The 26,438-nt window shown below is 46.8% G+C and overlaps 1 protein-coding gene across 13 annotated transcripts in view; it reads right to left on the bottom strand.

Annotated features, from left to right (window-relative positions):
* The window catches only part of LOC134927903 (cytochrome c oxidase subunit 4 isoform 1, mitochondrial-like), a 353,718-nt gene that overhangs the window by 114,031 nt on the left and 213,249 nt on the right, over positions 1-26,438 (bottom strand). The gene's annotated exons all lie outside the window — the stretch shown is intronic.

Below are 26,438 nucleotides of genomic sequence, written 5' to 3'. Positions count from 1 at the left end.
CAGTTCAATTGTAAATTGTGGGCTGAACACCTGTTCCGAGCTGCGCTGGACTAATCTTCTAGGGGCGGCCAGGAATGCCTCCAGACACTCCTCCCACTCTCTTGTCTCCTCCTTCCCTGCATTGAGCAGAAAAAACACACCACAGTGCAAGTGTGTGCTGTGTATGATGGTGGCGAGCACATTATATGGATTGATAGCTACCCCACCCCCACCTACACTCTTGTAGCCCAAATAGTCATAAACTGCTCACCTGTACGGTGAGGTCATTGTTAATGTATTTACCTCATTTGTGTTTCCAGCGTGGGCTTATTTAATAACCCGTATTAGCATTCCGGCAGACTTTGAAAAAAAAGTTTTCCAGGAACACCATTTTCTTATTTCCCTTATTTTTCACACTGGCTGTGCAGCCTGCAGGGCTAGTGGGGGCAGGCATGGAAACATGTGAGGAGGAGTGGCCTGCGATACTGTAGACCTGCTCTCTCATTAAATAATACCCCTTTCACACCGCCAATACCGGATCCCACCTGGGAATTGGAAACGGGTCCTTCCCGGGTGGGATCCGGCATTGGACGCTGCTGCTGGCTTCCCCGACCTGGCAATATGCCGGGCAGGTTGCCATAGCAGCGGGGGGCGGAGCCGGCAGCGGGAGCCCGTTTACGCTGCCATTGACCTGGTATTCAACCCGGGTATAACACTGCTTTATTCCCAGGTTGAATTGCCGGGTCAGGCGACCCGGGATTTCTGACATGGCGCTTTCACACTGCACACTGACCCGTGTCGACCCAGCAATATTCCGGGTCGATATCGGGTTATTTGTGCGGTGTGAAAGGGGTATTGACATTAATACCACTTTTACACAGCCAGCATATAACACGTGAGCGTGCATAACCCGTGTTGCTGGTTGGTGTAAAAGGGCCGAGTTGGAATAATCCGGGTCGAGTGACCCGGTATTCCAACTCAAGTATTTTGCAGGGTTGAGCACGTGTTCAACACGTCAAACCCTGCTGTGTAAACGGGAGCCGTATCGCATCGGCCCAGCTTCCCGTTTACAGTGAATGTACGGGTGACGATTGGAGATCATGTGATCTCCAAGCGCCGCCCCCGCTGCGTCATCAGCGACGTCACCACCCTGGCAGTAAGCCGGGTTGGAAAAGGCTGTGTGAAAGGGGCCTGACGCGGTTCAAAGCCGGGTAGCACCCGTGACAGGCTTCCGGCTGCGACCTGCGAAATTTGGTCTAAAAGAGGTATAACTAACATTAACTGAGCACCACGGCTATAAAGTAAGGAGGGTAATGGAGGAGAGGACGGGCCAGAATGTGAGGGATGGAGGAGAGTGATGGAGGAGAGGAGGGGCTGGAGTGTGAGGGTGGAAATGTTTTTGTGTCAGGAAGGGGTGTCAGTACGTGTGTCTGTATCAGTGCATTTGTGTCAGTAAGTGGAATCTGTATTAGCAAGGGGTATCTGTGTAAGTAAGTGGTGTTTGTGTCAGTAAGTTGTATCTGTGTCAGTAAGGGATATCTGTCATTAAGAATGTATGTGCCAATAAGTGATATCTGTGTCCGTAAGGGTTATCTGTCAGTAAGTGGTGTTTGTGTCATTAAATGTGTGTATCACTAAGACTTTGTCAGTAAGGTGTGTCAGTAAGTGTGTATGTATCAGTAAGTCTGTGTCAGTGGTGTGTGTGTGTGTCAATAAGTGGTGTGCGTGTGTGTATGTATCAGTGTGTTTGTGTCAGTAAGTGTAATCTGTGTTATGGCCCTCATACACTTGTGCGATGCCCCACGACACGACATCGTGGGGCATCGCACTGGCAGTTCAGGTGAGATGAAATCGCACCTGAACTGCAAAAGTGATTACCATGCAATCATGCGATAGATCACATGGTAATCACGTGATGGGCACGTCACCGCCAAGAGGGAGCAGCCTCTGGCCACTCCCGGCGGGTGCCCATCGCAGTGCGATATATTGCATGTGTTTAAAAAAACACATGCGATCACACTGCGATGCGAGAAATATTATGTGTAGCACATTCTATCATGAGATGCAACATTCGAGCGGCAAGCCTGCACATTGCGTCTCATGGTACCTTAAATGTGCATACAATCCTTCGATTTCTCTCACAGATGCGGTCGAAATCGAAGGATAGGACCTAATATCTCACAAGTGTATGGGCACCATAAGTAAGAGGTGTATGTGTCGGTAAGTGGTGTCTGTCAGTAAGTGTGTCAGCAAGTAGTGTCTGTGTCGGTAAGTGTGTCCCAGGAGCCCTTAGTTCCCTGTCTGCTCTGTCTTGCTCCCATCTTTTCTAATCTTTCCATATCTGCTCTGTTTTGCTCCATCATTGCTCCCCTTTAGACCTCTCCACCTTTCCAGCTCTCTGTATTATATGGCGGTTACTGTGATGCTCCCTATATGATATGGTGGTCACTGATGCTGTGATTGATATGGCGGTCACTAACTTTTTCTTGTTTTAGTTAACTATTAAGTGGTTGAAGGTAGGCACTAGCCACACTCATGGCACAGGCGATACCCCCTATTTAGACCGCAAACATACGACACTGGTCACATCACTAGTGACACCACCGCAGCACCCGTCACACCTCCTTCCGAGGCACACAATAGGCCTTTCATAAATTGCAGCTCCAGGCCGACGTGGACCTTAATCTGGCACTGATCTTGGAGACAACTGCACATGGAAGTAGTTGAAATCCCTAATGCTCAGGCAATAAAGAACGCTCAATACCTTTACAGAAACCAAAGCATCTCAAAGATCATCACCCACATCATATATACACCACAGACATAATGAGCATTGCATGAATAGGGGCCTGATTCAGATGTGGTTGGAGTGAGCTTTGCTGCTGCTTACTTGGAAACAGCAGTGAGGCTCAGATATGATAATGCAGCAGGAGGCATCTGGTATACGTAGACCCATCCCGCATACATGTGTGATACAGGGATGAAGCATCGGATCACATGCAACACCATCAGCATACAGTATGCAAATACAGGCGTGGTCACACACAGAACATAGTCATGCCCATATCATTTTACTCAGCAGAGTCGGCTTGTGCATCTTATCCACACAGCCATGCGTATAAGATATATTTTCAGCAAACATATATGCCCAACGCTAAGTTACACGGGACCTGTCAGTTTACTCACGGCAGGCATCTCCCGCTGCGTGGTGTATCCAGGCAAGATGTATTATTTAGGACACATCTGTACATATATATCTATAGCTGTACATTATATATATACACCCACAGGATAGATAGATAGATAGATAGATAGATAGATAGATAGATAGATAGATAGATAGATAGATCTCTGTGGTCACAGAACCAGCATACCACAATGCATGCGCAAGAATGTATTTCACTTGCATTGTGGTGTGCTGGTTATTTCTGTGACAGATTACTTTATACAACATACATTACTAAGATCCCACTTTAAAGATATTTGGGAGCAGAGGCGGATTGGCCATAGGGTCCACAGGGAAGATTCCCGGTGGGCCGACGCAACCGCGGGGCCTGTTTTGTTTGAGGACATGTGCTCCTATTTATAGACATAATGAATAAGATGCAAAATAATTTGCATATATGAAAATGACTTTGCCACTTAGCCTGTGATTGCAGATGATCTAGTGTATGCTCTGTCTGCCTGCTTGGCTGACATATAAGATTGAGTGAATAGTGATTGGGATACGGTTGGTGTAATAAGCAAGAAAATATATCTTTCTAAAGAATGATATAGTTTCCTAAATTCTGAAGGTGTATCATCTAATGTGCTCATAATATTTAATTTTATTTCCTTTTAACTTCCCCCTTGCTGCTGGACATGCCCACTATCTGGAAAGTCTTGGGGGGAGGTTGCTGCTGCCATGGCCCATGGCTAGACCTTACACCACTGGTGCTGCCCATGTGGGGCCACTAGTACAAATTTTTCCAGGGCCGCTTTTTGTTCCCAATCCGCCCCTGTTTGGGAGTATGCAATAATTTCCTTGTATTATGTGTATAGATAGACAGATAGTATAATGTTTGGCAGCTGTCACCACAGAGATCACCAATTGATGGCAGCAGCAATAACAGTTGAGCTCACTGGGCCCAGCAGCAGAACTGAGATGGTTGCAGTAAATGCCCCAAACCACTTGGTGTAATGACTCGTCAGCACTGACATGTAATTTCCCACATGTGTCACTGTGTAATATCAGTGGGGAGATGATGGTGCGGGGTATAGGGCAGAGAGCTGATGCACAGCCATCAACTGCCACCACCAACTGCCGCCCACATGCCACATTTGAATTCCCCATGGTATAAAACCCCAGCACACGGCAATATCACTGGCATTTACTCAGTTGAAGCTGCTGTGGACACGTGAGAAAAGCCTCTGGAAGAGCAAACTAGTCCTCTGTACTCTGTACCTAGTGACTACTTCCCACCAGTGATCGGATCAGAGCGCACAATCAGATCTGTGCTGTGTGTGTGTGTGTCTGTGTGTGATTTTTCTTTTTCTTTTTTTTTACTTTTGTGCACCTACTTTTAACTGTGAACTACATCAGCAGCTGCAATGAGTCGGAGGGAATTAGCCCAGCTGATTGGACCGGGTCCAAACCAGAACATCATCGGGACGTGGCTGAGATCAGGACGTCTCAGACCATCAACAAGGGCAACCTCACAAAGACTGCCCTCAGCAAGACCAACCTCAGAAAGGGCACCATCAGGAAGACCATTCTCTGTTGGACTGCTGCACTGCTGCACTGCTGGAGAGGAAGAAGCCGGAGAGACCTGTACCATCTGTTGCTCACAGTTTGAGATTGGAGAAAAAGTAGCAGTTCCATCCTGCCTCCATGTTTTCCATGCTCCATGCTTGGCTCAATGGCTTCAGATTAACATCGCCTGCCCCCTGTGCCGTGCACAGTGCTTTGACTTCAATGCATTCTGCCAGTCTCTATGAAAGATCCCAACAGCTACTAATCTACAGGTCAAGGCAGCATATAAAACAACGTGACTGGCAACAACGGTGGATGAGACAGGTAAATCTTTTTTTCCTGGAGCTTTGAGGTCTCTTGCTTCTGAGATCATTGGACAGGAAAGTACAGTGCTTTTTGACTGCAGCCTTTGAATACTGTGTGGTTTGCTTTTCTCTTTCTTTCTTTTTTATTCCTTCTCTACCCCCTTCAATTTCTTGAGTCCTGCTTTGTCTATACCCTTCCCATGAGCCACCGCTGTGGCTCATTCCTGTTTGTGTTCTGCCCCAGGGTGGTGTCCGATGTTTAGAGTCCAGGAGCCGCGTCCGATCTTCCGACCCCAGGAGGGGTGTCCGATACACCGACCTCAGGGGGGAAGTCTCTGATGCTGACCCCAGGAGGGGAATCTGATGTCCTAGATTCCGGAGAGACCGCCATAGCCATAGACCCAGGAGAGGTCGCCATAGGCAAAGACTTAGGAAAAGTCTCGAGTGGCAAAACCCCAGGAGGGTTCTAGAGTGTCAAAACCCCAGGAGAGGTCTCAAGTGGCAAAACCCCAGGAGGGGTCCCTAGTGGAAAAACCCCAAGATGGGTCTCGAGTGGAATAACCCCAGGAGGGGTCTCGAGTGGCAAAACCCCAGGAGGGATTTCAAGTGGCAAAACCCCAGAAGGGGTCTCGAGTGACAAAGCCCGAGGAGGGGTCGAGTGACAAGCCCCAGGAGGGGTCTTGAGTGGCAAAGCCCCAGGAGGGGTCTTGAGTGGCAAAGCCCCAGGAGGGGTCTCGAGTGGCAAAACACCAAGAGGGGGTTCGAGTGGCAAAACCCCAGGAGGGGTCTCGAGTGTCAAAACCCCAGGAAGGGTGCCTGAGCTGCAAACCCCAGGAGGGGTCTTCAGTGGAAAAACCCCAGGATTGGTGCCTGAGCTGCCAACCCCAGGAGGGGTCTTGAGTGGCAAAACCCCAGGAGGGGTCTCGAGTGGCAAAACCCCAGGAGGGTCTCGAAGGCCATAACCCCAGGAGGGGCGTCTGTCTGTGTTTCAATCCCTGTAGCTCCTTGTGTGTCACCTGGTCCCACCTGATAACCCAGATATCGAGTAGTCTGCGTAACAACCCTCTTTGTCTTTCTCCTTTTTTATTTTTTTATTTTCTCTTCAGCTGTCTATCTCATTTTTTGTGTATAATTTTGTCCCACCCCAGACTGGTCTGCTGGCTTTCCAGCCAGGTATCTGACCGACATGAGGGTTCCCCCAGCCTTGGCCACACCATCCAAATAATCTTTATACTTTTACAGTGTTTCTTTTTTCAAATTTTTTCTTTTTCATGTGAATTTTTTTTTAAAACTGGGGATTAGGGCTAATGGCGACACCCCAAAAAAAAAACGACACTGGGCAGCCACCTCATGGGTGTGTTGGAAGAGCTGCAAAGCTGATAATTATATTTAAAATGTGGACAGTTACATCCAACTCATTGATAACTAGGGCCCAAATGTATTAAGCCTTCAAAAATTATAGAGTGGAGACTAATAAAGAGTGATAAAGTACCAGCAATAAGCTTCCTAGCTGCCATGTTACAGGATTTACTTGAAAAATGACAGTTAGGAGCTGATTGGCTGATACTTTATCAGCCTTCACTTTATCACTTTTTAAGGCTTCATACGTTTGGGCCTGAAAACCTTAAACACAGGCAACGCCGGGTACTTCGGCTACTAACTTATTTTTCTTAATTATTCTCACAAAGACTATGGCCCTCATTCCGACCTGATTGCTAGCAGGCTACTTTTAGCACTGCTGCGATCAGGTAGTCGCCACCTACAGGGAGGGGGGAATCGCTGTGCAGGGCTGCGCTCGCTTGAGCAGAGAGCTGCCCAATAAAAGTTTGTGTAGTTTCTGCACAGCTCAGGACTTGCTCACCCAATGCGATCATCCAGGATGGAGCTGAGGTCAGGGTCCCTCCCTGGAAACGGCTGGGCACGCCTGCGTTCGGACGGACACTCCCTGAAAACGATCAGTTGACGCCTCCTGCCGGCCTCTTCCTGTCAATCTTCTTGCGGTCGCGGGTGCGATCGCTTTCTTCGTTAGTTCCGTCGCTCCCTGGAGACGGCCGTTGTCAGGGATCGACGTGCCTGCGCATTGTGACCCATGCGCAGGCGCATTACAGACCTGATCGCACCGCTGCAAAAAATGGTCGACATGTGTTTTTCACTTTTGTAATTTTTTTTTTAACTTTTTCATACTTTACGATCCACGTGGATCACAATTGGGAGCAGTAACTTGTGCCGAGTGCAGCGAGGTACCTTGCCCAAAGCATGGCGAGCGAAGCGAGCCATTCGAGGGGACACAGTGCACTAACTGGGGTTCCCGGTCACTCTACAAAGAAAACGACACAATTTAAAAACAAAACAAAACTCATGTCGACCTTTTATCATGTCGACCTAGTACATGCCGTCCTAGAGTCCCTGTCGACCTACTTACTGTCGACCAATAGTGGTCGACCAAGACACTGTCGACCTAAGTCTAGTCTATTCTATCTAACATACCACACCCATTACATTAGGGTCAGTATTCAGACAGTTTGTTGTAAGACAAGGTCATGAATATGTAATTTCAATCCTGCTTTAGTCCACTGACAATCGACGGTCAAGTTTATGGACACGCTTACCCCAGCTTCTCTTCAAAGTGGTCCGTGCAGTGCGTCCTCCTGTTGCTGGTGCTGGCTGTCCAAGTACATATGGAGCGGAGACAGGAGCTGACGGGAGCTTGTAGTCAGTGACGCTGTGGATCAGTCTGCAGGCATCAAATTGTAGCGGTCCGCAATAAAGCTGGCAATCATGTGTGGGCTGCATGCAAAAGCAGCCAGTATCTACACTGCATGCAAAAATGATAAAAGTATTTCCACCCGTTCCCTTGTACCAAGCAGCAAAGTTACTTGCTCATTCTGCTTTGCTCCCAATTCAGAATCAGCCTCTGAATAAGTGGAAGACCCCGAAGTCAATGCCAGATATCTTATACTCAAATGTGGGTACATACACGGATCAGGTTCAAGGGGTGATCAGAGAGGCAGGCCCGTTTCTGAGATTTTATTTCCCTATTTACAAACACAAAAAAGAATCCAGCTCCTTTTTTTTTTTTTTGCAAGATGAAAATAAGAATTTACTCACCGGTAATTCTATTTCTCGTAGTCCGTAGTGGATGCTGGGAACTCCGTAAGGACCATGGGGAATAGCGGGCTCCGAAGGAGGCTGGGCACTCTAGAAAGATTTATGACTACCTGGTGTGCACTGGCTCCTCCCACTATGACCCTCCTCCAAGCCTCAGTTAGGACACTGTGCCCGGACGAGCTGACATAATAAGGAAGGATTTAGAATCCCGGGTAAGACTCTTACCAGCCACACCAATCACACCGTGCAACTCGTGATACTATATCCAGTTTGACAGTATGCAAACAACTGAGCCTCTCAACAGATGGCTCAACAATAACCCTTTAGTTAACAATAACTATTTACAAGTATTGCAGACAATCCGCACTTGGGATGGGCGCCCAGCATCCACTACGGACTACGAGAAATAGAATTACCGGTGAGTAAATTCTTATTTTCTCTGACGTCCTAGTGGATGCTGGGAACTCCGTAAGGACCATGGGGATTATACCAAAGCTCCCAAACGGGCGGGAGAGTGCGGATGACTCTGCAGCACCGAATGAGAGAACTCCAGGTCCTCCTCAGCCAGGGTATCAAATTTGTAGAATTTTGCAAACGTGTTTGCCCCTGACCAAGTAGCTGCTCGGCAAAGTTGTAAAGCCGAGACCCCTCGGGCAGCCGCCCAAGATGAGCCCACCTTCCTTGTGGAATGGGCATTTACAGATTTTGGCTGTGGTAGGCCTGCCACAGAATGTGCAAGCTGAATTGTACTACAAATCCAGCGAGCAATAAACTGCTTAGAAGCAGGAGCACCCAGCTTGTTGGGTGCATACAGGATAAACAGCGAGTCAGAGTTTCTGACTCCAGCCGTCCTGGAAACATATATTTTCAGGGCCCTGACAACGTCTAGCAACTTGGAGTCCTCCAAATCCTTAGTAGCCGCAGGCACCACAATAGGCTGGTTCAGGTGAAACGCTGACACCACCTTAGGGAGAAATTGGGGACGAGTCCTCAATTCTGCCCTATCCATATGGAAAATCAGATAAGGGCTTTTACATGATAAAGCCGCCAATTCTGACACTCGCCTGGCTGAAGCCAAGGCCAATAACATGACCACTTTCCACGTGAGATATTTCAGATCCACGGTTTTTAGTGGCTCAAACCAATGTGATTTTAAGAAACTCAACACCACGTTGAGATCCCAAGGTGCCACAGGAGGCACAAACGGGGGCTGAATATGCAGCACTCCTTTCACAAATGTCTGAACTTCAGGTACTGAAGCTAGTTCTTTTTGAAAGAAAATCGACAGAGCCGAGATCTGTACTTTAATGGAGCCTAGTTTTAGGCCCATATTCACTCCTGCTTGCAGGAAATGCAGAAATCGACCTAGTTGAAATTCCTCTGTTGGGGCCTTTTTGGCCTCGCACCATGCAACATATTTTCGCCATATGCGGTGATAATGCTTTGCCGTAACATCTTTCCTGGCCTTAATCAGCGTAGGAATGACTTCTTCCGGAATACCCTTTTCCTTTAGGATCCGGTGTTCAACCGCCATGCCATCAAACGCAGCCGCGGTAAGTCTTGGAACAGACAGGGCCCCTGCTGTAGCAGGTCCTGTCTGAGCGGTAGATGCCACGGGTCCTCTGAGAGCATCTCTTGAAGTTCCGGGTACGACGCTCGTCTTGGCCAATCCGGAACCACGAGTATCGTTCTTACTCCTCGCCTTCTTATTATTCTCAATACCTTTGGTATGAGAGGCAGAGGAGGGAACACATAAACCGACTTGTACACCCACGGTGTCACTAGAGCGTCCACAGCTACCGCCTGAGGGTCCCTTGACCTGGCGCAATATCTTTTTAACTTTTTGTTGAGGCGGGACGCCATCATGTCCACCTGTGGTTTTTCCCAACGGTTTACCAGCATCTGGAAGACTTCTGGATGAAGTCCCCACTCTCCCGGGTGGAGGTCGTGTCTGCTGAGGAAGTCTGCTTCCCAGTTGTCCACTCCCGGAATGAACACTGCTGACAGTGCTAGTACATGATTCTCCGCCCATCGGAGGATTCTTGTGGCTTCTGCCATCGCCATCCTGCTTCTTGTGCCGCCCTGTCGATTTACATGGGCGACTGCCGTGATGTTGTCTGACTGGATCAGCACCGGCTGGTGTAGGAGCAGGGATTTTGCTTTACTTAGGGCATTGTAGATGGCCCTTAGTTCCAGAATATTTATGTGAAGGGAAGTCTCCTGACTCGACCATAGTCCTTGGAAGTTTCTTCCCTGTGTGACTGCCCCCCAGCCTCGAAGGCTGGCATCCGTGGTCACCAGGACCCAGTCCTGTATGCCGAACCTGCGGCCCTCTAGAAGATGGGCACTCTGCAGCCTCCACAGTAGAGACACCCTGGTTCTTGGAGACAGGGTTATCAAGCGATGCATCTGAAGATGCGATCCGGACCACTGGTCCAACAGGTCCCACTGACAGATTCTGGCATGGAACCTGCCGAAGGGAATTGCTTCGTAAGAAGCCACCATCTTTCCCAGGACCCGCGTGCAGCGATGCACTGATACCTGTTTTGGTTTCAGGAGGTCTCTGACTAGAGATGACAACTCCCTGGCTTTCTCCTCCGGGAGAAACACTTTTTTCTGGACTGTATCCAGAATCATACCCAGGAACAGTAGCCGTGTCGTCGGAACCAGCTGTGACTTCGGGATATTCAGAATCCAGCCGTGCTGGTGCAGCACCTCCTGAGATAGTGCTACTCCCACCAACAACTGTTCCTTGGACCTCGCTTTTATTAGGAGATCGTCCAAGTACGGGATAATTAAAACTCCCTTTTTTCGAAGGAGTATCATCATTACCCTCGGTGCCGTGGACAGTCCAAACGGCAGCGTCTGGAATTGGTAATGGCAATCCTGTACCACAAATCTGAGGTACTCCTGGTGAGGATGGAAAATGGGGACATGCAAGTAAGCATCCTTGATGTCCAGGGATACCATGTAATCCCCCTCTTCCAGGCTCGCAATAACCGCCCTGAGCGATTCCATCTTGAACTTGAATTTTTTTTTTTTTATGTATGTGTTCAAGGATTTCAAATTTAAAATGGGTCTCACCGAACCGTCCGGTTTCGGTACCACAAATAGTGTGGAATAGTAACCCTGGCCTTGTTGAAGTAGGGGTACCTTGATTATCACCTGCTGGGAATACAGCTTGTGAATTGCCGCTAGCACCGCCTCCCTGTCTGAGGGAGCAATCGGCAAGGCAGATTTTAGGAACCGGTAAGGGTGGAGACGCCTCGAATTCCAGTTTGTATCCCTGAGATACTATTTGAAGGATCCAGGGATCCACCTGTGAGCGAGCCCACTGATCGCTGAAATTCTTGAGGCGGCCCCCCACCGTACCAGGCTCCGCCTGTGGAGCCCCACCGTCATGCGGCGGACTTGGCAGAAGAAGCGGGGGAGGACTTTTGCTCCTGGGAACCTGCTGTTTGTTGCAGCCTTTTTCCCCTACCTCTGCCTCTGGATAGAAAAGACCCGCCTTTTCCACGCCTGTTTTTCTGGGTCCGAAAGGACTGAACCTGATAAAACGGCGCCTTCTTAGGCTGTGAGGGGACATGGGGTAAAAATGCTGACTTCCCAGACGTTGCTGTGGAAACTAGGTCCGAGAGACCATCCCCAAATAATTCCTCACCCTTATATGGCAACACTTCCATGTGCCTTTTAGAATCTGCATCTCCTGTCCACTGGCGAGTCCATAAGCCTCTCCTAGCAGAAATGGACAATGCACTTACTTTAGATGCCAGTCGGCAGATTTCCCTCTGTGCATCTCTCATATATAAGACTGAGTCTTTTATATGGTCTATGGTTAACAGGATCGTGTCTCTGTCTAATGTGTCTGACAGTTTATCTGACCACGCAGCGGCAGCACTGCACATCCAAGCTGACGCAATAGCTGGCCTAAGTATAATGCCTGAGTGTGTATATACAGACTTCAGGATCGCCTCCTGCTTTCTATCAGCAGGTTCCTTGAGGGCGTCCGTATCCGGAGACGGTAGTGCCACCTTTTTAGACAAACGTGTGAGCGCTTTATCCACCCTAGGAGGTATTTCCCAACGTGACCTATCCTCTGGCGGGAAAGGGAACGCCATTAGTACCTTCTTAGGAATTACCAATTTTTTATCAGGGAAAGCCCACGCTTCTTCACACACTTCATTTAATTCATCTGATGGGGGAAAAACTACGGGTAGTTTTTTCTCCCCAAACATAATACCCTTTTTAGTGGTACCTGTATTTATATCAGAAATGTGTAACACCTCTTTCATTGCCTCAATCATGCAGTGAATGGCCTTAGTGGGCATCAGATTAGACTCATCGTCGTCGACACTGGTGTCAGTATCAGTGTCGACATCTGGGTCTGCGGTCTGAGGTAGCGGGCGTTTTAGACCCCCTGATGACCTGTGCGACGCCTGGACAGGCACAAGCTGAGAAGTCGGCTGTCCCACATTTGGCATGTCGTCAAATTTCTTATGTAAGGAGTCTATACGTGCACTCATTTCTTTCCATAAGCTCAACCACTCAGGTGTCTGCCCCGCAGGGGGTGACATCCCTTCTAAAGGCATCTGCTCCGTCTCCACATCATTATCCTCATCAAACATGTCGACACAGCCGTACCGACACACCGCACACACACAAGGAATGCTCCAACAGAGGACAGGACCCACAAAAGCCCTTTGGGGGGACAGAGTGAGAGTATGCCAGCACACACCAGAGCGCTATATAATGCAGGGACTAACTGAGTTATGTCCCCTATAGCTGCTTTTTTTATATAATTTATACTGCGCCTAAATTTTGTGCCCCCCCCCTCTCTTTTTTTTACCCTTTTCTGTAGTGTAGACTGCAGGGGAGAGCCAGGGAGCTTCCTTCCAGCGGATCTGTGAAGGAGAAATGGCGCCAGTGTGCTGCAGGAGATAGCTCCGCCCCTTTTCTGCTGCCTATTCTCCCGCTTTTTTCTGGATTCTGGCAGGGTATTTTCCACATATATAGCCTCTAGGGCTATATATTGTGGTATTTTTGCCAGCCAAGGTGTTATAATTGCTTCTCAGGGCGCCCCCCCCCCCCCCAGCGCCCTGCACCCTCAGTGACCGGAGTGTGAAGTGTGTGTGAGGAGCAATGGCGCACAGCTGCAGTGCTGTGCGCTACCTTGGTGAAGACTGATGTCTTCTGCCGACGATTTTCCGGACCTCTTCTTGCTTCTGGCTCTGTAAGGGGGGCGGCGGCGCGGCTCCGGGACCGAACACCAAGGACCGGGCCTGCGGTCGATCCCTCTGGAGCTAATGGTGTCCAGTAGCCTAAGAAGCCCAATCCGGCTGCAAGCAGGCGAGTTCGCTTCTTCTCCCCTTAGTCCCTCGCTGCAGTGAGCCTGTTGCCAGCAGGTCTTACTGAAAATAAAAAACCTAAATTTATACTTTCTTTCTAAGGGCTCAGGAGAGCCCCTAGTGTGCATCCAACCTCGGCCGGGCACAAAATCCCACTGAGGCTTGGAGGAGGGTCATAGTGGGAGGAGCCAGTGCACACCAGGTAGTCATAAATCTTTCTAGAGTGCCCAGCCTCCTTCGGAGCCCGCTATTCCCCATGGTCCTTACGGAGTTCCCAGCATCCACTAGGACGTCAGAGAAATAAAAGAAATCATAACATTTAGCACTCCCTTCTAAAAGAGATTTATTTCAGCCTTTACAGAGAAAATTTTGCCATTCACATCAGTCCCTGCTCCAGTGACGCTTACAATCTATATTTACTACCACACGCACACACGCTAGGGTTAATTTCACTGGGAAACAATTAACCTAGCAGTATATTTTTGGATTGTGGGAGGAAACCAGAGCACCCAGAGGAAATCCACACAAGCACAGGGAGATCATACAAACTCCACACAGTTAGGGACATGGGGGGTCATTCCGAGTTGATCGCTCGCTAGCAGATTTTAGCTGCTGTGCAAACGCTATGCCGCCGCCCCCTGGGAGTGTATATTAGCTTAGCAGAAGTGCGAACGAATGGATCGCAGAGCGCCAGCAATAAAATTTGGTGCAGTTTCAGACTAGCTCAAAACCTACTCAGCGCTTGCGATCACTTCAGACCATTCAGTTCTGGATTTGACATCACAAACCCGCCCTGCATTCATTCACCCAGCCACACCTGCGTTTTCCCTGGCACGCCTGCATTTTTTCGAACACTCCCTGAAAACGGTCAGTTGACATCCAGAAACGCCCACTTCATGTCAATCACTCTGCGGCAGCCAGTGCGACTGAAATGCTTCGCTAAACCCTGTGTGAAAATACCTAGTTTGTTGTACCCGTACGTCACGCGTGAGCATTGCACCGCATATGCATGCGCAGAACTGCCGTTTTTTAGCCTGATCGCTGCGCTGCGAACAAATGCAGCTAGCGATCAACTCGGAATGACCCCCATGGTGGGAATGGAACCCATGACCGAAATGCTGTGAGGCAGTAATGCTAACCATTACACCATCAGTATTGCAACACAGTAACAGTTTCTTTAAATACCTAATAGAAACCAATTAACCGGCCCTCTTAAGTTCAGTATTACAGTGAAAAATAGTTTTACATATACTTTTCCATGTTATTAAGCATCAAGCCAACACAGTCCCGTATTTAGTTGGAAAATTGAGATTGGCATAAAGTTCTCTGGTTTATAGCAATATGCCATAAAGTCAGGGTTTTTTTTAACATTCACCTTTAAGTTAGTAGGTAAGTATCATGGTAGCATAAAACCATCATTTGACATAAAATTACACTTCGTTAGATTTCTCCTTTAAGCTATCAAATATTTAAACAAGCACATCTGGGGCCTTAACATTTGTAAACCATCAGTAGTATAGCTGAAACACTGTTATACACTCAGGTAACAGACATAGGAATAACATATTGGGGGTCATTCCGACCTGATCGCACGCTGCTGTTTTTTGCAGCGCAGCTATCAGGTCACTATTGCGCATGCGTATGCACCGCAATGCGTAGGTGTGTCGTACGAGTACAAAGTGGATCGTTGCTGGGCGATGGATTTAACGAAGAATCCATTCGCACAGCCAATCGCAAGAAGATTGACAGGAAGAAGGCGTTTATGGGTGTCCACTGACCGTTTTTAGGGAGTGGTTGGAAAAACGCAGGTGTGTCCAAGGGTTTGCAGGGCGGGTGTTTGACATCAATTCCGGGACCGGACTGGCTGAAGTGATCGCAGCGGCTGAGTAAGTTCTGGGCAACTCAGAAACTGCACAAACAATTTTTGTACCGCCCGGCTGCACATGTGATCTCACACTTGCAAAGCTAAAATACACTCCCCTGTGGGCGGCGACTATGCGTTTTCACGGCTGCAAAAAGTAGCTAGCAAGCGATCAACTCGGAATGACCCCCATTGTCAGAACACACTGCAGCATAGGCTTAGCAAAGGTTTCTGCACATTAGAGTTAATTAAGCATTCAATATTTAATTAATGGCAACACATCAGCTTTCATAGCGAAAATAATGCAGTGCAAGATGAGCAGCATCAGGCAGTAACAGGTAACCATTAACATTTAGTATAACCCTGAAACGTCACAGAGGGATTTAGGGGATGCAGTCACGTGACTGCCACTAGGGATCCAGGTGGTCACCATGTCGACCCGGGATCCCGAGCAATCAAAATGCCAGTAGACAGAATGCCGACCCAAAGGGACTATTCCCACGACACCCATAGAGTGGGAATAGAACCTGTGGCGAGTGCAGCGAGCCACCGAGCCCATTGCCTGGCGAGTGCAGTAAGCTCGCAGGGAGCTTTCTTGCACTCGCCCCTCTGCTGGCAGTCTGCTGCTGCGATCGCAAGTTCAATGTGCTGACCTCCGGAACCCAGGGCCAGATTAACAATGGGGCTGATGGAGCTGCATCTCCAGGCCCACTATCAAAACAGGCCCAAAGCTGTACACAGGAAAAAAATATTTTCCTGCTCACTACAGCATTCTTGCCAGCGGCGACCCGAGGCCCTGCCTACTTAAACCCCCTGCAGCTGTTTAACTTCAAAGTTCAAACACAACCAGATACATGGCCCCAGAGCCAGCCCTAGCCATAGGCACTAGACGCTGAGAGGCCCTTCTTATATCTATTACCGTGACATTGTGCGCTGCTATCAGTTACTGCAGGAGGAGAAGAGCGGCTCCGGGTGAGGGAGGGGGTAGCGGTCTCTAGCTCCTTGGCTCTCAGGAGAGGTGGAAGCCGGCGGTGGCCTTGGTCCCGGTGACGGACTGCACTGCTGGCAAGAGCCGGGACAGAGGAGAACACACGGGGAAAGTTCAGGCCGTGGGCAGAGCAAGGAGATTATGATGAGGAGTGTGAGGCGCTCACAGTCTCCCTTCCTCAGCACCGGCACACGGAACATGTTCTGCCAGGCCGCTGCGGGCTCCATCTGTGTTAATTCCTTATGCTGGCAGTTGGTCTCCCGGCGATCCCTGCAGACCAATATCACCACCAGCCAGGAATCTGAGGACACCAGGGGCTGTCCGGTCTCCTGTGTCCACATCTAACTCGACGGTAAATCGGCGGAGGCCGATCACTGGAGGAAGGGGCTGGCGTTCCTGGATAAGCAGTTCCATGAGAGAAGAGGGTCCCATTGCAGGTGAACCCTCAAGGTGAAGATTTACACTCTATAGTACCCCTGCACATACATACAGCCATATAGAATGTATATATATATATATATATATATATATATATACACATACACACACACACACACACCCAGTCAAATAGAATATTTATATATATATATATATATATATATATTATATACATACATATATATATATATATATATATATATATATATATATATATAAAAATATGTGTGTGTATGTGTATATATATATATATATATGTATATACACACACACACACACACACACACACACACACACACCCAGGGCCTCACAGGGACTAGTGGGGTACAACACAAGCCTAGGGCCGGCTGTGTACCGTGCCCCTTGTCAGCCTCATATGCCCACTCCCCTGTGCCTCATATACCCGACACCCCTCTGGCCCCCGTCCCTCCACTGTATATCCCAGAGGAGGTCCCTTCCCAGGTGCGGGGGTTAGAAGGGAGTTTATGGGGTGTGAATGTGGGAGGCAGTGGGAGTTGGATGTGAGGTGGGGTTAGAGAATTCGGGTGTATGTGGGGTGAACACGGGGACTAGGCTGTGTGTGGGGTGTAGAGGATTATGGGGAGTATGAGGGGGAATAAGGTGTGTGGCAGGGGTAGAGGGTTATGGGGTGTATTGTATGGAGGGACTGGAGTAGGATAAATTGGGGGTAGAGCGCTATGGGATGTATGTGTGAAGAAATGGGGAGTAGGATATCTAGGGGTAGAGGGAAATGGGGTGTATGTGGGGGGACAGGGGGAGTAGGGTGTGTGGGGGTGATTAGGGGTATGGAAATAGGGATTGGGTATGGGAAGATAGGTGGTGTTATGTGGGCTGTGGGGGATTACGGGGAGTAAGGTGTGTATGTGATAAGGGGTGGGGGGGGGGGGGGCAGTTGTATGGTGTTATGGCGTAGGGTACTGGGTCAGAGGCAGAACTAGCAGCGGTGCATTGCTCCAGGGCCCCTGCAATGAAGGTGATGGGATTATGTGCTAGGGGGCACATCCCTGCCTAAGCTCTCAGTGAGGCGGGGATGTGCCGCTGTCAGTGAGTCGGGGATGTGCTGCTGTCAGTGAGGGGCTGCTTGTGCCCCTAGGCATTTGCTTATGCCTAGGGCCGGCTCTGCCCGCCTCACTAACAGCGGCACATCCCCTCCTCACTGACAGTGGCACATCCCCTCCTCACTGACAGCGGCACATCCCCTCCTCACTGACAGTGGCACATCCCCTCCTCACTGACAGCAGCACATCCCCTCCTCACTAACAGCAGCCCATCCCCGACTCACTGACAACAACACATCCCCTCCTCACTGACAGCAGCACATCACTGCCTCATGGACAGCAGCACATCCCCTCCTCACTAACATCAGCAGCACATTCCCTCCTCACTGACGGCAGCACATCACTGCCTCACGGACAGCAGCACATCATGGCCTCACGGACAGCAGCACATCCCCGCCTCACTGACAGCGGCACATCCTTTCCTCAATGACAGCGGCACATCCTTTCCTCAATGACAGCGGCACATTCCCTCCTCACTGACAGCGGCACATCCCTCCTCACTGACAGCAGCCCATCCCCGCCTCACTGTCAGCGGCACATCCCCGCCCCACTGACAGCGGCACATCCCCGCCCCACTGACAGCGGCACATACCTCCTCACTGACAGCAGCACAATCCCACCTTACTGTCAGCGGCACATCCCCACCTCACTGACAGCAACAAATACCTACCTCACTATCTGTAACTAATGAATAAAACATTTTCAGCACATCCCATACACAGACCACATCCCCTGTGCAGGCCAAACTCCCAAAATAGTAGTGCCCCCTGCCATGCTGGCCACAGCCCCTGTGGCAGCACACAATAGGCCCTTCATAAATTTCAGCTCCAGGCCCACGTGGACCTTAATCTGGCACTGGCCGTACATTATAAATGCATTTATACACATGACACGCATAATGACCCTTACACATATGCCGAACACTATTGCACAACCAACCCATTCACACACAGCACTCACATGGATGCTAACACTGTGACCTCTGCCTCTGCGTGGATACAGATGTGTCCTCATACATCTTGCCTCAATGCGCCATGCAGCAGGAGATGCCTGGTGTGAGTCAGCTGGCAGCTCAGATAATGTCGGGCACCTTTTTTTGATGAAAATGTGTATTATTTGCATTGTTATGTGGCTAGGATGAACAAGCAGCTTCTGCTGATTAAAATGTTATGCGGCATGCCTATATTCTGTGTGCGATTGTGGCTGTGTCTGCATACGAAATGCTATACACAGAATATAAACATGCTGCATTTCATATTAATCAGCAGAAGCTGCTTGTGCCCCTAGACATACCAAATGCCCCAGGCATTTGCCTAGTTTGCATAGTTTGCCTATGCCTAGGCCCGACTCTGATTAGGCCCATTATGCCGGCTGCCAAAAACTCTACTATTTTATATTAATGATATACCTACAATATGCAGAAAAGCTTTTATTCACACCTGCAGTATTTTAACTTGTTAAACAGGATTTGCTATTTTAATGGTTTCCTATAGTGCAAAACTAATACTTAGAAAAGTTATGCTGCAAATGCTCAATACAAGGAACTCTATATAAAGCACAGTGCGGTATTCAAAAGAAATGGTTCCAGACTGTTGTATTTCATCAGGCCACATCAGGTACTATACTGGTGTGAGATTGAACCATTGTGGCACAAGCTGCACCCACTAAGTCTTGCCACCGGCACTGGGCATGGTGTATAAAACACCACCATTTGGTTCTAGAGCCATACCTCCCAACAAGTGAAAATACCAAACTGGGACTCCTCGTGTGAAAGGTGACATGGTCCTGTGCACAAAAGGCCACACCCCATAGTTTATGACTTTTGGGGGCTTAACTGTGTGCCTTGCCCCATTTCTCATTGCGTTAGTGGCTGGCAGAGTACTCCAGCAGCTTCTAGACAGCCTCCAGTCTCTCCTGGCAAAATGAGTATTATGCATACATCACCATTACTCTAGGAAAGCCGGATAATGCCAGAAATGTGGGACTGTCCCACTAAAAATTGGACAGTTGGGAGGTATGCTGGAGCAATGGAAAAACTGTGAAACACGCTGCACAATCTGGCAGTGTGATTGATGAATCTAACTTTGCTGAATGCTCTGAAAATGCTTTCTGCACGTATACATACTCCCAACGGTAAATTTTAATGGAGGATGAATAATAGTCTGCGGTTTATATTCATAGACTTTACTTTGGACCACTTAGTTCCAGTGAAGGATAATCTTAATGCTGCAGCATTCAACAACCTTGTAGAATGCTTTGTCCTTCTAACCGTATGGCAAGTTTATGGAGGGTCTTTTCTGTTTTAGCATGACATTGTCCACGTGCACAAAGCAATGTTAAATAACATATTCCACCTCTACTTCTCTAGACCTCCTGTTTTAGACCTTCAGAAGGCAAGGTGCTTGCTCCACGAACACCAACTGGCAAACACTTGGAGACTGTAACACCCATTAAACAAGAACTTCACCTTTTACTCCAATCCACACTCTTATTCCAGAATTGACCTGTTTCTCTTGAGTCACAGACTTGGATTTACTGCTTTCCTCTCAAATAGGTCCAATTAAATGGTAAATTTATGCCCTCATATATATGTTGTTGCCGGTTCCAGATTCGGTCTTAGGCTGGAGCCCTTGGCACCTCGGTAAGGTCCTTTTTCAGTCACCTGCATTCAAGCCTCAAATTGAATCTGCTATTGCAGACTATTTACTTACACATGACTGGCCTGCTACTAGCTGAATTACTCTCCGGGAAGCACATAAATTTGTCTTGAGAGGTAAATTTTTCCAGCTAAGAAAAGCTTCAGCAAAGGGAGGCACTTCTACTGAAACTCCAACATTCAGAAATGTTTCACAACGCTACACCCTTCCATCTGTACACAATGGGTCGCCAAAGAGACATATTTTGCCTGATGCCCGTTAAAAGTTCTTGCTTGGATCCCAATGCTACCACCCACTATGCATAATACAAAAGCCCCAACCCTCCACCAGTGGAAGATATTTGGTTGTTTTCCTAGTGTCCTCTCCAATCTTTCCCATCTGACTTTACTAGCACACAACATTTTTATTCCTCTGGGCCTTGAACTTCAGGCTCTTCGATGGTGGACCTCCTCGTGTGTTTGCTGGTTAGTTATGAGTGCAGGTATATTTTTTTTCCACTTCTCAAGAAGGAACTGTCACTCCACGACTAAAGTTTATGGGTTTATACTAACACTACCTTCAGAAAATGCACAATAACTCTCTAGCTAGGAGCTTCACGCCATGAAAGTGCCTTTCTCATGTAGCTTCCCAGATCTAAAGGTTCATTATAGAAGATTTATAGCCCAACCCTCCTAATTCACAGAAGACTGGGAATGGGACCTACACAAATCCCTGTAACCATCCCATTAGGAAAGGATTTATCTGTTAATCCATATATCCACACAAAGCATATCGGTCTTGGAGACTCAATATTGGGAGTGTGTAGGGAAATCTTGGGAGTTGTGTGCCAACAGACCCTGGCTTCTGAAATCTTCTTATCACTTGTTACCCAAATTCTACTTCTAAGAAGTCTTTCTTGAGGCATTTCAATAATGCGGTCAAAGGTGGGATCCCTGTTAAGTGGAAATCATGTCTCATCCCTCTTTCTGGTTTTGTAGGCTCAACTTTTATATATCCATGGAGGACATCACTCTACCGCTTCTGACCATGCTGAAGAATTTACTGCCACGTGGTATAGTTGATTGGAGTTCAAAGAGTCTGCCTCATTGCAATAGTATTCAAACCTCTGCCTGAGCTATGCGTGCACCCATCCTCCAACAGTTGAATCATTGCCTGTTGCCATGTAAGCACATGGCGCACCCCTTCCCCTCCTTCCTTGCTTTCCAAGCTACCTTGGGGACACTAATGAGTTTCTCATCAGCCTTAAGTCAATCACCAGGCTACTTGATGCGCTGTGGCTTGCGACACTTAATGTGTCATCATTGTACACAGTCATTCCACATGAAGGTGGTTTGGAAGTGATTAAAATGTACATTGTGGGTGAACTTACTGCACAGTCCCCCTATAGACTTTTTAGTGTATAGATTGGTATTAACTAAAAATCACTTTCAATATGGTGACAAATTCTTTATACAGAATAATGGAACCGCCATGGGTTCAAACTTGGCTACAGCCTTTGCCAATCTGTAAATGGCAGAGTTTGAAAAGACTTACATTATGCCCAAGTTTGGTGACAATATTCTGTATTATAAGAGATACATTGATGATTTATTTTTGATTTGGTAGGGCACTGAGTCTCAGTTTATGGACATGGCTAACTATTTAAATAAACTGGATACCTCTATCCAGTTTACTAGTCATATTCATTCATCAAATATTCATTTTTTGAATGTTACAATTTTTCGGGAAGGAAATCTGCTTGGTAACACATTAAACAGGAAGAGTACCGACAGAAATACATTGTTGCACTCATCAAGTAATCATCCAAGACCGTTGAAAGAGAGTCTTACTATCTCACAGTTCCTGCGCATTTTAAGGAATAATTCTATTGCGGCTACCTCTGAGCTACAGGTAAGAGAGATCTTTAACTGCTTTTTAGAAAGTGGCTACTCACCAACTACTTTACAAAGATGCCTATCTAAGGCTAAACTGAGATTTTCTGAGTGTGAACTTGGCCAAAATAAAAGCTTGGATCCCGCAAGTCAGATCTTTACTAGAAGGTATGATGTGGCAGCTAATCAAGCTCGAAAAATTATGACCAAGCATTGGGTGATTATTTCTTCTGATCCTGTATTGAAAAGTTTCGGTACAAACCCACTGCTCTGAGCCTATAGACGAGAACTCAATCTGCGTGACCTATTGATGCGGCCTATGATGAAACCAAATGTACAGCAGTCGAATTGGTTGTCGAAACCTAAAAATGGATGTTTCAAGTGTGCAGATTGCACGACTTTTAGGTCCATGCTGGTAAGGTCCACAATAGTCCATCCCCATAGTGGCAGAAAATTCTGCTCCAGCACAGAATCCATTGTATGATGGACTTTGTTATCTACTCTACGTATTGGTTCGCCCATGCGGCCTTTACTACGTTGGAATGACAAAACGCTGCTTCCGCGATCGGATGGCCAACCATTGGTCATCCATAAGGCTGGCTTTGCAGATGAAGACATCTGATAAACTGGTTGGTTGTGGTTCATTTTCTGCAATTTGGCCTCTCTGTGGCTAGTCTTAAATGTATGCTCGTGGACTATGACGGTCCTTTAGACCATGCCGCTAATACGGCTCGCAGGACAGTTTGCTGATATCAATGGATGCGACCGCAATGTGATTGACAGCGATGGGTGTTTTCAGGGCGGTGATGTCGCATTAGGGGCGGGGTTTATGGGGGCAGGCTGGGACCGTTTTCGGGGTAGCTGCGTGACGTCACATGCAGCAGCTCTGAAAAAAAATGCCTGCTTACCACCTGACAATATTGTGCAAATCTTGTTACCCCTCTGTCTATATGATACCTTGCTTTATGTAAATAGAGGGAGTCTCCTGGCCATTCTATTTTGTATTTAAATATTGATACCAGACAGTATTAGTAGGTACTGTACGTTCCAGCTATTGTGGAATGCATTGGAATTCCCTTTTCTGGTTGTGGCACTGTTGTATATTGGTGAAATGTTGTTAGTGCTGCCAGTAGGACTTCCAGTTCCGGCTTTTGCACTTCCGGTACAACATTTCACCAATATACAACAGCGCACCCGGAGTGTTTTGTGTTTTTCTTTATTATTTTTGGGTCTGTCATGGCACTTTGTACTACTTACAGGTTTTTTTAGATATTATCTATGTACCCTTGCTGGCAACAATATTTATAAATAATCCTTTAGTGTATACTGTATATATTTATGTTATGGCTTTTTCTCAGGTTTGGTTTCCCGCGATGCATGGTACCATGGGGGTGCTTTGTAGTTAATTGAGAGGGGTATATAGATCTGCTCTCGGTGATGGTGGTCATTCTACTTCATGTCTGCTTAATTTGCACAACTCTGCTGCTGCTATGCCCTGAAGATGGTCCCTCTAGGGTCCGAAACGCTGAGTACAGTATCTGCACTTCATGATGTACACTTCTATTATATTAAATATTGACTAAACTTTATTTGTGTCGAGTGTCCCAACATTTTTTTTTAATATTTATAATAGATATCAGACCAGATGGCACAAGCTAGGAGTGTCATTAATAGGGTGTGGTGAATTATGTTAGTGGGTGCTACCCATACAAAAGTAACTATAATTAGTCCATAATTAAATTTAATATGCAAATTTCACAGCTGCACAGATTTGGATTGGACGCACACCGGTCGATAATGGACCTTCTGAGTTAAGCTACTGGCGCAAAGTATGACCGTCATTAGAATTCCGTATGGGAAGCTGTGACACGCCCCCAAAACAGTTACATTGTGTCTGTGTCTGAGTCACCACCCCTGTTACCTCCCATAAACAGTCCCTGCCTGTCACTGACTGCAAAAAAATCCTTGCTGCGACCGCTGTTGTAAGACCATCAAACACATGCATGAGCAATGGCAAGAATTGCTTCACTTCGTTCAACATTGTGTCCATTTCTGAATCAGGCCCAAAGTGCTTTCCACTAAAAGTGCTTCTCACTTAAAAGTATAGTGCAGCAGCTCTGAGATGGTTCAAAATTCAATTTCCGTAGTTAATGTGGCCATCACCCCTCTGCACAGCAGAAATCTATTTTTTTTCACTGTTCCACAAAAGGAAGGATATTAGGGCTCCTTCTTTGCACAGCAGGATATAGGCACAATAGTGCAAATTAAAGCACAACATGGGTCCATAGCTTGTTTTGTGCTGCACATCAACCATCTTGCTTTGTTTAAACTACCTCCTTCATGTCCACAGTAGTGATGGATAATCAGGGGTCATGTCAATAAAAGTCAAAGACACAAACAGCATCCACGAGTACCAGATTTAATCTGATCTCCTTTTATAAGGCTAAAATAAAAACTTAGATCATTTGTTGACACCTGCTGCTAGGCTTCCTTACATTCTGTGTATTATGATTTGCCTAATTCTACAGGGCCACAAATTATTTTTGTGAATCCGAATTTCAAAATTGGTCAAATCAGCATTCACATCTCAAGCTATAGCGTGCTATCATTGGCAGTTCTGTTCAAGTGTTCATACCTCCCACTGCACTAAAAATCTGATTACCGTGTTAATGTTAGCTGTTATACACATTGCAGACTGAAAACAGCAGGTGTTCCCGGCAGTTGGGTGCAAAAGGCTGAGCGTGGATGCATCAAATAGGGAATATGCTGCAAAACTATACAGATAATCCTAAAGTCCCCTAATATGCCCTCTGAGAAGGTGAACTCTGGTGCCATCTACTGGCCGTAACAAAACATTTTGTTTAAATAAAAGATAATACAGGTTGAGTCCCATATCCAAATATTCCGAAATACGGAATATTCCGAAATACGGACTTTTTTGCGTGAGAGTGAGATAGTGAAACCTTTGTTTTTTGATGGCTCAATGTACACAAACTTTGTTTAATACACAAAGTTATTAAAAAAAATATTGTATTAAATGACCTTCAGGCTTTGTGTGTATAAGGTGTATATGAAACATAAATGAATTGTGTGAATGTAGACACATTTTGTTTAATGCACAAAGTTATAAAAAATATTGGCAAAAATGACTTTCAGGCTGTGTGTATAAGGTGTATCTGTAACATAAATGTATTCTGTGCTTAGATTTAGGTCCCATCACCATGATATCTCATTATGGTATGCAATTATTCCAAAATACGGAAAAATCCGATATCCAAAATACCTCTGGTCCCAAGCATTTTGGATAAGGGATACTCAACCTGTATTATGATATAGAGAATTTGTCATAATGACAAACAAAACCTCATTATGCAAACTAATACTGCCGAAATACAAGTGTATTGTGTGTGTGGGCAAATTAAACTTTATTTTAATCAATCTGTACGAAGCTATACTAATGTGCAAATGGGAATGTACTGTACAAAATGTCATCCCCATATTCTTTGACATGCTTCTTAGAGGATCGGGACAGTTTCGGGAAGGGGGGTTACACTTAATATTCACTGACATAATTAATAATAAGGGGTGATATTCAATAAAAGACAACATTTTATTATTTTATGCCGAAACTTTTAGCAAATGTCCATAGAATGTGTTCAGGTCTTGAGATGGTCTTGTAATTTGTTTTCTTGTTAGTGTCTGTCTCCCCACTGTAGGTAGCAGTGCTGTGATTTCAACTAACAATCTTTGATGTTTCTTGATATGTTGCTGTATGTACTGTACATGATCTCCTGAACAGTTACACCCATGACCTACCTTCTGAAATAATGTCCAGTAACTGCATGTGGGAGGTATATTTCTTCTCTTGCACAAACATACATATTATTTATTTCTATGTGGTTGCTAGATTTAAACAGGATCTTTTAGTAAAAAAGTAGCAAATAGACTTGCTCGTACTATATCTGGTCTCAACGCACTGACCCCCACACCCTCCCTCTCTCCTCCCTGGTTACCCTTCCCATTGTTACCTCTTAATATTTTGATGTGGAAAACTATTTACAGTGTGTTTTAGGCC

Source organism: Pseudophryne corroboree, chromosome 5 (assembly GCF_028390025.1).
Source record: "Pseudophryne corroboree isolate aPseCor3 chromosome 5, aPseCor3.hap2, whole genome shotgun sequence".
NCBI lineage: Eukaryota > Metazoa > Chordata > Amphibia > Anura > Myobatrachidae > Pseudophryne > Pseudophryne corroboree.
This window is presented reverse-complemented; position numbering and strand designations above follow the sequence as displayed.